This window comes from Mus pahari, chromosome 1, assembly GCF_900095145.1.
Source record: "Mus pahari chromosome 1, PAHARI_EIJ_v1.1, whole genome shotgun sequence".
Taxonomy (NCBI): Eukaryota; Metazoa; Chordata; class Mammalia; order Rodentia; family Muridae; genus Mus; species Mus pahari.
Window position 1 is genome coordinate 66,135,996 of NC_034590.1, and position 16,323 is coordinate 66,152,318.

Here is a 16,323-nt window from a genome sequence, read left to right on the forward strand (position 1 = left end):
TTCAATTTGTGCTGACAGACTCACTTGGGAAACTGGGCTAAACAGAGAAACCCTGTCTCAAAAAAAATTTCTAAAAAAAAAAAAAAAAAAAAAAAAAGGTGAAGAAGGTTGAATTTGCTGGCCTGTGTCTTTCTTGGGTTCTGCTGGCCTTGACAATTAGTATCTTTATGAAGAAAACATATGTGCTTTGTCACCTGGGTCATGCCCTCTTACTTGTGCGACTTGCTTCAATACATGTACCTCCTTGTCCTTCAGCCCTCAACTGTAGACATGACATATGCCAGGATTGTTGTGCAGATTATCTAAGACCATAAACAATGTCCTTTATGCATTTTCAACATATGATAACTATGCAGATAATTTTTATACCTTCTCCTTCCTACTAAAGACTAATTTTGAACAAAGTTCAAGAAATCAGAGCAAAGAGCACTGTCACTTGGACTTCCTGTGTGTAGAAAGCAACATTAGATTTTACAACAGTTGATTTGATACTTGGCTCTGTCTTAATGACCAAGATCAAATTAAATTTAAAAAATATGAAAAGTTCTAAGTCTTTAACAATACCAAGAAAAAGTCCTCTCAAAGATACATGGGGATTAATTCAGAATTAGTGTGTATCCATGGTGTGTCAGCTTCTTTGTTGATTCCCATGGGAGATTACACATTCCAGTTTCTTTTTATGTGCAAGTTGATGGTTTGGATCTGAGTTAACAGGTTGCATGTCTACATATAGGACAGCAACAAAGATATCTGAAGTCATATAACTGCTATGAAACAATTGTCACACTATTCAGGAAATTAGTAATCTTCATAGAGTAGGAAGTGCCACAAGAGAAATTGAGAACTTTATGTAAAACATCAAATTTTCTCAATTTCTTTTTTACATCTGATAGAACTTAATATAGGCAAGAGGCTTTTCTGAGAACTTCTAAGCTTACCTTAAATGTTTAAGATTTTATATTTCATACTTTGAAGCCAAGAGCTCTGTCTTTGCCACCTGAAGGCATGCACTTATTAGAGTTATAGAATTTGTCTTGTTCACATTTCTGAATCAGTGTCTTGCTCTGATTCAGAATAAGTAGGGATTGGCTAAGAGATTTTATCATCACTTGGGCAACAGTAATAAAATATCTCAGGGCAAATATACAAATATGGTTGTCTTTTATTACATGGAACTAAGAAGAAAAACATTGCATCCAAGCTATATAACTAATGTATGTTGGGAGCAATCTATAACAGCCTAAACTTTACCTAATCTCTAAATCAAGGCATTGAAGTTTCAGTCTAAATGTTGCTTCTTTTGGTTTGTCTGTTAGAGATGATAAGCACATATTAGAATCATATGTAAAATGAATCTTCTGTTTTATTTCTTGCATGTATATCTAAAGTTGTTTTCAGCTACTAAATTAAAATACCTGTTCAAAGATGTTACCCAATCAAAGGTACTTCCCCCTCCATGTTTAATTTTTTTAAAAATGGCTTACTCTGATAACTTTCTTCTGGTAACCTAGAAAGAATGAAAACACAGATGTAGAAACAAGGAGAGCTGAAAGAAAATTGGAAAACTTAACATCTTTCAGGGTGACTCCAGATAAGAAGAGGAGTTATAGATGAGGTTCAAAGGAACGACATGCTTAGGGGTTATGTTTTAAGAGAACTCTTAATATAGACAAAAAAAGCATTGAGGCAACAATAAACTAGTGAGGAAGCCTTGGTAAGAGGTGGTAGCAGTCGATCCAGTTCTACACAGGACAATAGGGTAGATGCTGAAGCAGAACCAAGCTACTCCATTTCTATTGATGGGTTAAGGATTGGAAAAACTACTGTAACTGTTTATTTCATGTTTCTGACTGTGTGATTATGGAATTTGTTTAACAATTGAACAGGATGTCAGGCAGGGAAAGGATAAAAATATTAAAAAAATCAGTATTTGAAAATTATTTTCTTTTATTTTTGTTTATTCTTCTCTCATATATTATATCCCAAACACAGTTTTCCCTCCCTGCTCCCCTTCCAGCCCCTTCCTTTCCACTCCTAGACATCTACTCTGTTTTTCTTCAGAAAACGGTAGGTCTTCCAGGGATATCAGCCAAACATACCATATCAAGTTGCACTAAGACTGGGCACCTCTCCTCTTGTTAATGCTGGATGAGGCAACCCAGTAGGTGGAAAAGGGATCCCAAAAAGCAGGCAGAAGAGTCAGAGACAGCCACTGATCCCAGAGTTAGGAGTTTTACAAGAAGATCAAGCTACACATGTATACCATATGTTCAGAGGGCCTAGGTCTAACCCATGTAGGCTTTCTGGTTGTCCTTTCGGTCTCTTAAGAGCATTTATGAGCATAGGTTAGTTGGTTGTGTGGGTATTTGTGTGTGTGTGTGTGTGTGTGTGTGTTGTCCTTGACCCATCGGGATCATGTAATCTATCTTCCCCCTCTTCCTTGGGATTTTCTGAGCTCTGTCTAGTGTAGGGCTGCAGGTCTCTACATGTTTCTGTCAATTTCTAGATGAAGTTTTTCTGAGAACAATTAGGAAAGACACCAATCTATGACTATAGCAAAGTATCCTTAGAAATAATTTCATTATGGAGTATTACTCAATGGTTAAAAGTAACATTAAGAAATTTGCAAGCAAATAGAACTAGAAAATATCCTCCCGGTGAGGTAACTTAGACCCAGAAAGACAAATAAGATATGTAATCCCTTTTTTTACATAAAATATTTGTATTAGGCATTCACATTATGTAAACAGAATATGTAGACTCATTATTAGTCACTATCATGGAATTTACTATTTAAAAGTCACCTATTTCTTTCTTTCTTTTCTTTCTTTCTTTTTTTTACACTCCAGATTTCATTCCCCTCCCAGTATACCCTCCAATTGTTCTGCATCCTATATCTCCTCCCCACCCCTCTGTCTGAAGGAGAATGCCCACACCTCACCCCCACCCCACCAGACCTCTAAACTCCCTGGGCTCTCCAGACTCTTGAGGATTAGGTATATTTTCTCTGACTGATCCAAGACTTAGCAGTCCTCAGGGGTATATATGTTGGGGGCCTCATACCAGCTGGTGTATGCTGCCTAGTTGGTGATCCAGTAGCTGAGAGATCTTAGGGATCCAGGTTAATTGAGACTGCTGGTCCTACTACAGGGTCGCCCTCCTTCTCAGCTTCTTCCAGCTTTTCCCTAATTCAACCACAGACCACAGACGTCAGCAGCTTCTGTCCATTCGTTGAATACAAGTATTGCCTCTGACTCTTGCAGCTGCTTGTTGGGTCTTTCGGAGGGCAGTTATGCTAGATCCCTTTTTGTGAGTGCTCCATAGTCTCAGTAATAGTGCCAGGCCTTGGGGCCTCCGCTTGAGCTGGATCCCACTTTGGGCCTGTCACTGGACCTTCTTTCCTCAGGCTCTTCTCCATTTCCATCTCTGAAGTTCTTTCAGACAGGAACATTTATGGATCAGAGTTTTGACTGTGAGATAGCAGCCCCATTCCTCACTTGCTGTCCTGTCTTTCTGCTGGAGGTAGGCTCTTAAAATTCCCTCTCCCCACTGTAGGGCATTTCATTTAGGGTCCTTCCCTTTGAGTTCTAAAAGCCTTTCACTTCCCAGGTCTCTGGTACATTCTGGATGGTCCCCGCAACCTCCCGAGGTTGCCTGTTTCCATTCTTTCTGCTGGCCCTCAGGGCTTCAGTTCTTTTCCTCCACCCAATATCAGATCAGGTTCCTCTTTCCCTTCCTTGTACTTCTCTTCCTACCCACTGTGGTTTCTTTCTTCCCCCTCCCAAGTGGGACTGAGGTGCCCTAACTTGGGCCCTTCAGCTTGTTAAACTTTTTGAATTCTGTGGACTGTATCTTGGGTATTCTGTACTTTTTTTTTTTTTTTTGGCAAATATCTACTTATATTGACTACATACCATGCATGTCCTTTTGGTTATGACTTTCCTCACCTCACTCAGAATACTTTCTAGTTCCATCCATTTGCCTGCAAACACAGGACGTCCTCATTCTTAATAGCTGAGTAGTATTCCGCTGTATGAATGAACCACATTTTCTGTATCTATTCTTTTGTCATGGGACATATGGGTTTTTCCAGCTTCTGGCTAGTATAAATAAGGCCGCTATGAGCACAGTGAAACCTGTGCCACCTCTACTCATTGATAAGTGAATATTAGTTGTAAAGAATAACCATGCTACAATTGATAGACCTAGATAACCCAAATAAAAATGGAAGGTCAGGGGGTCATATGAATCTCTCTGGGAAGGAGAAATAGAATAGATTTTGTAGGAGTACTGGGGGAAAGTAGGGACATGTTAGTGAAGAGTGGAAGGAAAGTATACTGGGAGAGACAACTGAAATTGGGGGTATCTCTTGGATGAGCTAGAAACCTAGTACAATGAAAACTCCAAGGAAATCTATGAGTGTGTCTCTAGCTAAGACTCCTAGTAATGGGGATACTGAGCCGGAGTCAGGCGTCTCCTATAACCAACCATGCAAGACTTCCAGTGGGGAGCCTGGGACAATAACCTAGCCACAAAACCTTTAATTCATAATTTGCCCTGCCTACAAGATGTGCAGGGGTAAAGATGGAGCGTAAGTTGAGGAAATGGCCAAATAATGACTGGTTAACCTTGAGACCCATGTCATGAGAGGAAGCCTACCCCTGATGCTGCCTAGAGGACCAATCCAGACCAAGAGGCTGGGTAGCCCAGATCCTAAGACAGAACCAAACACAACTGGCAAAAAATGTTATTTTTCAACTGTGACTACCTATTCAATAAAGGCAGGCAAGCTGTAGGATGTGATTTTATTATTTTTCCAATAGTCAGTATACTGTAGACATTTAAAAGAGATTTTCATCTGAATGGTTAAATGATTAGCAGTACCATATGGAAATAAATCTTTTAATCAACAGAAAAGACATATGGTCTAAGTATACTTTTTGTCTCTTTGCTTTGGGCTAATATTTGTTGTTGTTCAATATTTTGCATAGCTTATTCAGTCAGATCAAAGGTCAAATTAAACGGGCTGTCAAGAATTCATTTCCAAAATTCATAGGCCCAGATCTGTGATTAGATTATATAATGATTATTACAGGTAAGCAATTTAAAATTAGGTGCATTTTGACTTCTATAAAAGTATTCTATTACCATGACTAAGTTTTAAACTTTTAAGTAACAAACGCCATAACAAATAATTTTTAGGGATGGTCATTATATATTGTATAAAAAGTTTCTAGAGACTAAGACATCAACCAAAGAGCATACATGGGCTGGTCAGTAGGAAAAGAAATTTCTTTAGAATGTTTTCAAGTCAATTTGGATATTGATATTTAGATAAGTTATTTAGATATTGAAGTCAAGACATTTATGTTAGGGATTGTCTAGATTAGGTTAATTGTATAGGAATGGCCACTTAACTGAACAGCCTGAAGCTTTTTAATGAATTCTAGGGTTTTCATAGCTATTGCAATAATCAAGCTTAAAGATAATTAAAAAAGAGAGATTAAGATTTAGTAAATTCCATTATTTATGCTATTACATACCATTTAGACATTAAGTAAATATGATTGTTATCCTTTCTATTATTCTATTTATTAGACATGTGTTTTCTACATGATAATTTTAATGTGATTATAACTAAACTTGGAGAATTTTTCTTGTTCTATGTGAATTTTATCGATTTCTACTTTAAATTTTTTTCATGACTTTTCTTTTTTATTGCAAAATGGTCCATGAGGATTAGACATAATTGGCATATTTCATGCTTATTTTCTAACTTAATCACACATTCTAATTAAGTTGTATAATTCACTGTAGAAGACACTAACATAGACCATAGGCTTTGTTGGATTCAGTGATCCAGAGCAAACTGTCACTTGGCAAATCACTCCCTATGTAACTTTAACAAGCTGTTTTTGAGGTCAATATCCTTAATTTGTAAGAGACAAGTCAAGATTTACTATGTATGAATTGTTTTTAGGAACACATGAACTATTTCAAAACACTATAAGTACTTATCTACTTATCTACTCATCCATCATTGTCTTACGACATATGTCTGTGTTCTGTGCCTGTTTTATAACTATAACCAAGAAAGTAATATACAGAGACCAGTAATTTAGTTATCTCCCAAGAGGAAAGAAAATTGAATTACATAAGAAGGAGAGGAAAACAGGCATCTCATTGACAGTGTTAATGAATCAGACCAAATAAACATGAAATTATAGTTTAGCCATGTCAAAGTGGCATTGACTTATCTGGCCTCCTTAAGCATCCTGGTCCTCAGATGACTTACAAGACATAGAGTAGAAGACAGTTAGGGTTTGTTATTGCGTAAAGTCAAGCAATCTCAAGGGGTAAGAATAGGCAGTAGCCTAAGAGACCACTGAACTAACCTCCCTGTTGGGCAACCTTTATATTATTTTAACATCTCTAGTAGAAATACCTTTCCTTGAATGTTTCCTGTTGGTTACTGACAGATCCATTAAGATCAATGGTTCTCAACCTTCCTGATGCTGTCATCCTGAAGTTCCTCATGTTGTAATGGCTCCCAAACATAAAATTTCATTGCTATTTAATAACTATAATCTTTCTACTGGTATGAATTTTAATGTAAATACCTGATATGCAGAATTTCTGATAGGTGTTCCCCAAAGGGGTTGTGAACCATTGGTTCAGAACCATTGGTTGAGAACTGCTGAGTTAACTCTCATGGGAAGAAACACTAATATACAGTTTTTTTTCCAGGAAGAAAAATAATATACAGTTTTTCAGGAAGCCTCCAGCTACCTATCAGTTATATAATATTAATAGATGTCTAGTAATATCCTTTCAGTGATAATGGATGCCTTCTGTCTCCTTAGAGCTTGGAATATAAAACAGACCCCATACAAATGACCAGTAATCAGAATCTTATAGTTCCAGTTTGTAGTTTTACAAGGTGCAGTTGATGAGGGACTCTCCATCCCCAATGATCATCCTATAAAATCTATCTAGCTACCTAATGTATTTTTATAAAATCACTTAATACAGTGATTAAATACTCACTGTGGGGTAGACGCATGCTAAAATCTACTTTATAAATCTTTTTAGGCATTGACATTTCACTTTCGTCATAGAGTATTCTCTGCTACAATGAAGAGGGTTTTTTTTTAATGTTTTAATTCAATTCCATGTAATAAATAATTAGCCAATACTACTTAGGCCCTGGTTAAATATTTCATGCTACAGACGAATTCCCTATTCTCTATAACTACATAGCTTAAAGTGTTGTAAAATAGAGTCTGGGAGCATAAAACATCTGTTCTTCAGACACATACTACTGTTTTTAATCCTAGAATACCATAGAAAATATGACTGTTATTTGTATACAAAGAGTAGTCACACAGGCTAGAGCAATTAGGAACAATGACAGAAAACTTTAGACCACTTACAAGCATTTATTGCAAAAACAAATCCCTCCAATAGTTTGATGAAACATCGCATTGATAGAGTTGAGACTCCTCTCAGAATTTCCCTCAGCAATAAAGTCAGTGTCCATAGAGGAATTTGGAGATTAGCCCTTAGTTTTGCTTCCCTAACACTATAGAAGATGGAGTTTGGGCTGTAGAGCTGTAGAGTTTTCTTTATGGCCCATTGATTCCCTAGAGTTTACCACTCTTAGTAAGGTTTTAGGATGAATATTTTGATAGTTAAACTTAATTGACAGTTTGATTTAAAAAGTTTGAAGGCCATTATTATGTCTTATCTTTGCATGTTCCCTGAGAAGATGGCATGTAGGAGAAAAAAACCCACCATGATTTGGACAGCACAGTCCCACGAATTGGGATCCCAGAGTAAATAGAAAGGAAATGTACCTCTGCTATGCCTTCTACCATGGACTGTTATAGCCTCAAACCAGGAGTCAAAATAAACCTGTTTTCTAAGTAGCTAATCTCTGGCATATTTGCAGCAATAGTTACACAAAGAACTAATACAGGTGTTTTAAAGCCAACCAACCTATTTATATACAAAAGGATGTCCTACCCAGAATCTCAGAATGTATATTCCAGGCCTTGGTAACATCTTCTACTGATCCAAATTTCAAGACAAACAATTGAAGTACTTCCTTTTAAAAAATTCTAGTTAGACAACTACTCACTTCTTTGATTACATAAGATGAAGCTTATGGATGTTCTTTTTTGTTCAAACCTTAAATGCCACATTTATGGTCTTGATATTCACGTACAGTTCCAATTCAGAATAATGCATGAAGATTCTCATGCCACCCTGTAAACAGATATTCAACAGGACTTGGATTCTAAGTCTAGCTTTTTCATCGATTACCGGAGTCTCTGTGCCCTTGCAAAGTTGCAGTGGAAAATGCAGATATGCTGTGCAGAACATCAACACACACAGGAACATGCACACACTTTGAAGACATTTGGAATAGTTTTCTTATAACATGAAATGATATTTTTATTCACAGAGATAAAGCTTTGGTAACACAATAAAGACCAATTGCAAAGAAAACAAAGGAGCTAAGTGAATTTTAATGTTCTCCTGAATAAGGCTGTCTTCTAGTAAAATCATATATTTCAAAATACTGTGGTAATATTTTCATTTAACTAATAATACAGTATAAACCACCAAACCCCAGACATCTTGAAGTGTTGAGTCTGAATTTAATCACCATTCCAGTAGTGTCACATGTTAACTATTTCACTGTTTTCCCTATTATGAGCATCATCTGTCAAGTTTAAAAATTTGAATACACATGGATGATGGTTAAATTAAGTTGCTGTTCACAATATCGATTCATTAGTGTTCAGTCAGCATGGAGCATTTATTGAAGTGCAGCCACAATGCATATTATCAATCAAAACCAAAAGGAAAACAAGGTTTGCACTATGAAAGCAAATAACCCAAAACCTTGAGAGACTGTTAGAACTCTTTCTTTTCACATCAGACTCCACCAAGCACATCTATGATATAAAAATCATGTATTTTTTGTTCTTTTATAATAAGTTGAAATATTATAGAAGAAACATAAAACAAATACATAGACCAGTTAAATTTCTATAAATTTTTTTTCAGCTTGGTTTACAACTTTATAATGCATTTTATTCCCAATTAATGTGAATCAAGGCTCTAGTTACTGGCAGTAGTTTTTAATTCACAAAAGAATTTTCCTAGGATTTTAATATTTACTAGGCCTTTTTAATGTACTTCATTACTTTGGTTCAAAGGAACTCTGAGAAGTAGATATTAATAAAATTTCCATGTAAATATTTGAAACTATGGCTCAGACAGCTTAGGGTAAGATAAAAATCAGAGATGAAGAACTCTTCAGACAATATTTTCTATTTCCCTACACTCCCCATCCAGGCCTATGAATTTCCCATAGAGGACAAACTCATACCTTCCACTTTTCATGTGGTCTGAATGATAAAGATAGAGTTCCAATGTCTCTGCTTTATTTAGCTGTGATTTAAGGAATGACTTTTTAGTCTCTAGTTCCATGAATATTTTGAATTAAATCTTGTCTGCATTTCAAAGTTGAGAAAAATACAGTTGTGAAAATCTACCACCCTGCAGTCCTGCTGATGATAATTACTCAAAACCCAGATCCTATCCAGGGAACTGGTAGACTCCGAATCTGAGACCAAAAGATCTCTAATAATACTCTAATCTCCAGAGGAACGCCATGAATGATCACAAGCCAGGTTACTTTACAGAATTCCTTAGGTGCTTTCCAAATAAATGCCCAAGCTTTGTTCCCACATACTACTGCAGAATGGGGCTGCGGATCTTCAACTCAGAAAGATGGGGAAGTTTATTTCCTGAATGTGAACATTTTAAAAGTGACCCAGGAGAATCACATGAAACCAAACTAAATAGCAAATAATGATGGTGGTGATAAAAATAAATGAGTACATAGATAGGTGGTGTTGTTTCATCAGAAAATTTGAGAAACAATGTGTTCACCTGAAATTATGAGGATGATTCTCCTATGTGCATACTAGTTAGTGTTTAAATGAAATAGGAAGTAGGTATAGTTAAGGAGAACAACTGGTAATAATTAACCAAGTACTATACGATAGAAGAATATACCAATAATAAGTTTTATTCCTCCTCTTCAGAATTATAATTATTTTATCACTGTATTTTAGTTTTAAATTTTTGACTATATTTGTATAATCTTAAAGTACATGAGTAAAAAAACAGGATTTTTTTAAACAGTGAAAGAGCATTGAATTCCAATATGATTAATTAAATAGGTATATACCCCATTTTCTAGAAAAGATGTTAATTTTTTTCTTTTTTTTTTGATTTTTTTTAATTTTCTTTATTTACATTTCAAATGCTATCCTGAAAGTTCCCTATACTCCCCCGCCCCTGCTCCCCTACCCACCCATTCCCACTACTTGGCCCAGGCCTTCCCTTGTGCTGGATCATATAAAGTTTGCAAGACCAAGGGGCCTCTATTCCCAGTGATGGCCGATTAGGCCATCTTCTGCTACATATGCAGCTAGAGACACAAGCTCAGGGGGTACTGGTTAGTTCATATTGTTGTTCCACCTACAGGGTTGCAGCCCCCTTCAGTTCCTTTGGGTTAATTTTTTTCTAATTCATGACTCAATAAGATATTTTTATGCTTTAATTCCTTTTCTAGTGTGCTTTTAAAACTAACTTCATCCTTTAGAACATCCTTCATTCATTTAACACCTTTATCATACTGCATCACATTGGGTAATTTCATTGTCATGTCAAAAACTTTATGCCCTTTTGAAGAAAACACATTTGAGTGTCCTAGTGTAGTACAGTGCCTGCCTAGCTTCTATAAGGATGTGGGGTCAATCATTAACACCATAAAATATAAACAAAAAGAGAGTTTAAGACCAGCCTGGGATATAGAGGGAGATCCTGTCTCAAAAGCACATGCTAGTGTTGGAAAAGTGTAAACTTGTGCTAACCTCCTGTGTTTGAAGTTTTATTCAGACTGCACCAAAAACATATACACTGAAGGCTAACTCGTATTTTTGAAATAAAACTACTGCAAAATTGTAAAAAGGAGAGTGAGAATGGCAGCTGAATTAAATAGTTTTTTTTTCGATCTCTTTACTTTAAGCGTAACTTATTTAGAATTCATCTTCACTTTCGTACGTTCAGATGACCTCTGTGCCTAAAACCGTTTTCCCTGAGAAACAGACGTTTAATTTAGGATGGCATCCAATGTGCTTCAGTGTATTTTAAAATGATGAATAATTTTAGTTACAAATGACTAGCGTATGGATGTGAAATACTTGGCTAAAAAGCAGTTTATCAAAACATGCCTGTAGATAGAAACTAGATTCACTCTGTGATGCTTACAAGTCTAAGAAGCTCCTATTACTAACAAGGAAATTTCCAAAATATGAGTTAGCCTTCAGTGTATATGTTTTTGGTGCAGTCTGAATAAAACATCAAACACAGGAGGTTAGCACAAGTTTACAGTTTTCTACATTCTTTACCACCTCTTCAGAAATGATCAGACAGTTTTGGAGAAGTGATGTAAAATGTTCTATTTTTACCATAACCTCGTTTTCATCATCATCACCAATAGATTTCCATATTAGAGAAAACTAAATTTTTTCTCGGAATTTGAAAATAACAGCAGTCTAGTACCATGAGGTTTTGCTTTGCTAGATAACTGGTTTCCGTTTTGAAGGCACGTGCCTAAGGAGATCACCATACTTGGAAAGTGTCATTCTCTCAGGTAAACACAATATTTAAAGTCTTTGGAAACTGATGATTCAATGCATTAAGGTTCCTGTTCAAAAACCATGATGGTTGATAAGATTTGATGGGGTAGGACAGAAACTGTGATGAGCATCACATCTATTGTCAAAAATGTTCCCTTTTGTTTGTCATGGAGTAATATAGCAGCATTGTCTAATCCAAGAAGTGCAATGTTACCCAGTTAATAAGTGGTTAAAGAGACAAAAAAAAAAAAAAAAAAAAAAGCAAACTGTGCTCATCCGAGAATATTACCAAGATAATTCAATAGCTGTTGTTTTTTACTGATCTATCTGTCTTTGAGAAAGTTCAAAAAGAAAGTTGATTGTGATTAAAAAAGTAAGTTGGGGTTAGGGTATAGGGAACTTTCGGGATAGCATTTGAAATGTAAATAAAGAAAATAATAATGAAAAAAATCAAAATTTCAATCAAAGGTGAATAAAATTTGAAATACTTCAGACATAAAAAAAGAAAGAAAGAAAGAAAGAAAGAAAGAAAGAAAGAAAGAAAGAAAGAAAGAAAGAAAGAAAGAAAGAAAGTTGGTCCCAATTCTAAGAAAGGGCGAAGTGTCCACATTTTGGTCTTCATTCTTCTTGAGTTTCATATGTTTTACAAATTATATCTTGGGTATTCTAAGTTTCTGGGCTAATATCCACTAATCAGTGAGTGCATATCATGTGAGTTCTTTTGTGATTGTGTTACCTCACTCAGGATGATACCCTCCAGATNCATCCATTTGCTGAGGAATTTCATAAATTCATTGTTTTTAATAGCTTAGTAGTACTCTGTTGTGTAAATGTACCACATTTTCTGTATTCATTTCTCTGTTGAGGGGCATCTGGGTTCTTTCCAACTTCTGGCTATTTAAGATGAAAGGATGGAACATCCAGAAACTGCCCCACCCAGGGGTCCATCCCATAACCAGCCACCAAACGCAGACACTATTGCATACGCCAGCAAGACTTTGCTGAAAGGACCCTGATATAGCTGTCTCTTGTGAGGCTATGCCAGGGCCTAGCAAACACAGAAGTGGATGCTCACAGTCAACTATCAGATGTAATACAGGACCCCCAAAAGAGGAGCTAGAGAAAGTACCCAAGATGCTGAAGGGGTCTGCAACCCTATAGGTGGAAAAACAATATGAACTAACTAGTACCCCCAGAGCTTGTATCTCTAGCTGCATATGTAGCAGAAGATGGTCTAGGCAGCCATCATTATGAAGAGAGGCCCCTTGGTCTTGTGAACTTTATATGCCCCAGTACAGGGGAACACCAGGGCTAAGAAATGGGAGTGGGTGGGTAGGGGAGTGGAGGGGGTAGGGTATAGGGGACTTTGGGGATAGCATTTGAAATGTAAATGAAGTAAATACCTAATCAAAATTGGAAAATTTTAAAAAAACTTGGTTATTTGAGGGCCATTTTCCTGTCTTATCAAAGTCTTGTAAGATATTGTCTCATAAATTTACTTCTCTTACTCCACCATAACAAGTTCATTTTTTACTGTATATCATTAAATGTACTTGTTTTGAATCATCTATCTTCACAACATAGTTGTATGTGTCCTTCAGTCAAACGTGAGAAGAATACAGTGGTCTGATGTTTCTTTCTTGATTTTGTCTAGGACAAACTGACATTGATATTTTAATCATTTTCATTTTCATTACTGAGCTCTTAGAAAAGTTATTAATGGTAAACATAAAATTAACACCATTGCTACCTAAAGCACACAATGAACAAAAAGAAAAAATCATGGGCAGACTGGTCACACACAAGGTCGCATTGTGCCGCTTCACACACTTAAGCCAGATGAACATAAAGATGAAGCACATGGCAGTGAATAATCATAGCTTCAGTATTAAGTCAGTAAAAAGAATCAGCATCAGTGATTATAGAAGATGACCCTTGGTAGATGTATTCGACATGAAAAGTGTGCTGTGTTCAGTCACTTTACATTCTCTCTGTCTCAATTTCTCTCTCTATATCTTTCTGTGTGTCTCTCTCTATGTGTCTGTATCTCTCTCTCTCTCTCTCTCTCTCTCTCTCTCTCTCTCTCTCTCTCTCTCTCTCTCTCTCTCTCTCTCTGTTTGTGTGTGTGTGTTTCCCTTTTATTTTTTTAATTCAACATAGAATGCTATTATATAGTTTTTGGCATCCTGAAAAAAAAAAAACATTTCTTGAAATGTAGAACTTTCAGCGCTAAAGCTGGCACATTCCAAGAAAGCAGATGGTGGGTCACCCTCTTTTGAGAAGCTGGGTATTGGAAACCACCTGGAATGTTTAACACCAAGCTTTGGCAAGAGGGCTGAACTACTTTCTTGTGTGATCTTCTGGCTTTGTTCTAATTTCCTCTGTCACATTCCACTCAGACAACCACATGGGGAAAGAAACTTGCCAAGACGGAGGTTCTCTGGTATAAGAGGCTTAGAATATGGCTTTGGCTGATGGAAACTGAAATAATGAGGGGAATAGAAGGACACTCATGATGTTCTGTTTCTTTTGAAACTCACTTCTCAGGTCAATCTTAGCAAAGCCCTGCTGTTTCTCAGTTGTCTGACATATAACTCTAAGCTTTCTTCAGCTCTAACCACTTGGCAATAATACATTTTCAAGCAGTGAAGGCTATAATACTTCTTCTAATGTGTTTTTCACAGTCACCTTACTGGCATGGGCTTGAAATACTCTCCTTAGTTCTACATCTTCTTCAATGCATAGGCATTGTACTTCCAAAAGTAGCCCTTCACCCAGCTTTCAAAAAACATCTATTTACAGTTCCTAATTGAAGACCCTGTGACACACTATAGCACTTGTGAATACCTCTGATACTAGATTATCAGGACAATCCTGATTTCTCCTCGATGCCAGGAACACCTAAGATTGCTTGAAGAATGAGGCAAATGTGTTGAATGTATCAATAGTTGATTACTCAGATTGGTAAATGTAAGTTTTTTTTTTATTTCTTGAGTTCTTAGAAGCTCTTTGATAAATCATACATAACTTATTTAATAGAACATGTCAATTACTATAACTAAGAATTTTGAAAACTTAAGTTAGGCAGCAGTAATTTTTTTAAAAAAATATTTTTAAATGATTGTGCGATGGGTCTTAAATTTTACTATTTCTCCTGAACATAGAAAACCTAAAACTCCAAAGAATGATTTGAGATCAATAGGTAAAAAGTAAAAATGATATACATAAAATGAACATATAAGAGACAGATTATGTGCTAAGAGAAGAATAGTTAAATATAGGAAAACAGAATTTACTTGATTCACCCTTGAGAGCCATGGTGAAAGAAATTTCTGTGTCTTTCCCCTACTCTCTCTAGGCTTGTGCTAGACAATTGTTTTTGCTGTTATACCTATTCAAATGCCTTCCTTTTTATTTACTTAAAGTTGTAGTTTCATCTTTAAAGTCCCATACACCATGTAACAGGGATAACTATTGTGTTAAACATAACCATATCATGATGTTCAGTGATAGGGACAAAGGCTGAAGGTCATTAGGAACAATTGAGTGACTGTATCACAGTAGTCTCATTATTTATATAATGCAACAGAAACATAGTATACTGAGAGCAAAGGCAGGCAGATCAGAAACAGTAGAGATCTTTAGACAACTGAGATCAGACAGAGACAACCAAATACATGAGTAGAATTTGATTATAATTATATACATAGATAGAATGACAGGTCACAATTTCAATGACTATATCAATATAGGATGTTGCCATGGTGATAGGGTAGGTTAAAATAGGAAGTAATTACTAGATATTTCATACCTTGGGAAAGTAATACACTTGATGTATATGCTGATTATCTCTGTGTACCTGCCTACTGTCATTTCTACTTGTTTTCCCTTTTAAGGGTCTTTATACTTTGGACAGTCATGAAGGATGGTGCTCAGCCTTCGTGGATGCAGAGACAGATGATAGAACTAATGCATGATGTGGTGAATCATAAAACAAATGAATATAGGAAAAATTACTGATTGAAGAAGACCAGAATTTGGTCCAAACAGGTGCTGTTCTGGCCTAATGGAAATGCAGTTTACTTCCAAACCACCCTTGCCAAAGCTACCTAGCAACTCTACTACTTGACTTTACAAAATGTACACACCTCATGGCTTCTAAGTCAGGGGTTCTCAAACTGTGGGCCATGACCCCCATAGGTGTCACATATCAGATATTTATATTACAAATCATAAAAGAAGCAAAATTACAGTCATGAGGTAGCAACTAAATAATTTTATGGCTGGGGGTCACCACAACATGAAGAAATGTATTAAAATGTTGCAGAAATAGGAAGGTTGTGAACCACAGCCCTGAGGAGTGGTGAGGGATCCTAGTCCCTAGGACCCTTTGACTACTAAAGTACAAGTAAGCACATAACTTCCACAGTGGGGGTTTTCTTTTTCCCTGAATGGACCAGAAAGCTTCTTCATTTTCAGACCAGATATACACACCTAAATCCACTTTATCAGTCTTTTTGTCTTTCTTCCTTCCTTCCTTCCTTCCTTCCTTCCTTCCTTCCTTCCTTCCTTCCTTCCTTCCTTCCTTCCTTCCTTCCTT